The sequence below is a fragment of the Vombatus ursinus genome, unplaced genomic scaffold (genome assembly GCF_900497805.2).
Source record: "Vombatus ursinus unplaced genomic scaffold, bare-nosed wombat genome assembly UNPS02014973.1, whole genome shotgun sequence".
Classification (NCBI taxonomy): Eukaryota; Metazoa; Chordata; class Mammalia; order Diprotodontia; family Vombatidae; genus Vombatus; species Vombatus ursinus.
The window spans coordinates 12,342,103-12,342,606 of record NW_020954751.1 but is presented as its reverse complement, the minus strand read 5'-3'; positions in this window follow the sequence as shown (position 1 = coordinate 12,342,606).

Below are 504 nucleotides of genomic sequence, written 5' to 3'. Positions count from 1 at the left end.
CATCTATGAAAAGCCTTTCTTGATAATCCTAATTGTTACTTCTTTAAATTATCACACATAGTATATCTGTTGACATGTTGTACCCCAACCCCACTCCCAGCAGAATCTACTTTCTCTGAGGTGAAGACTGCTTTTTTTTTTTTTTTTGGTCTTTTTATTCTCAGCACCTAGAACAGTTCCTTACAGTGAGGAAGGGTCAGAATTGTTGCAAACCTATTAAGTCCTTCTTCTTTGTGAGAGGTTTGTTTCTTTGTTTGTTTGTTTTCTGTCAGAAGAAACTTTTTCAACCTGGATCATTATCCTCCTTTGTTTTAGGAAATCTGCCTGTCTTTGATGAGTAACCAGTGAGAACTGATTGAAACCTTGAAAGACTCACGATTTCTTCAGGGTGGGCAACTCCCTCCTTCTGCCTTCTCAAGTTTCTGAAAGCAGACATCTAGGCTGATAGTAATTAATATCTGAATAAGTCTTAGACACAACCCTGGTCAAATTCTACTGTAAGTG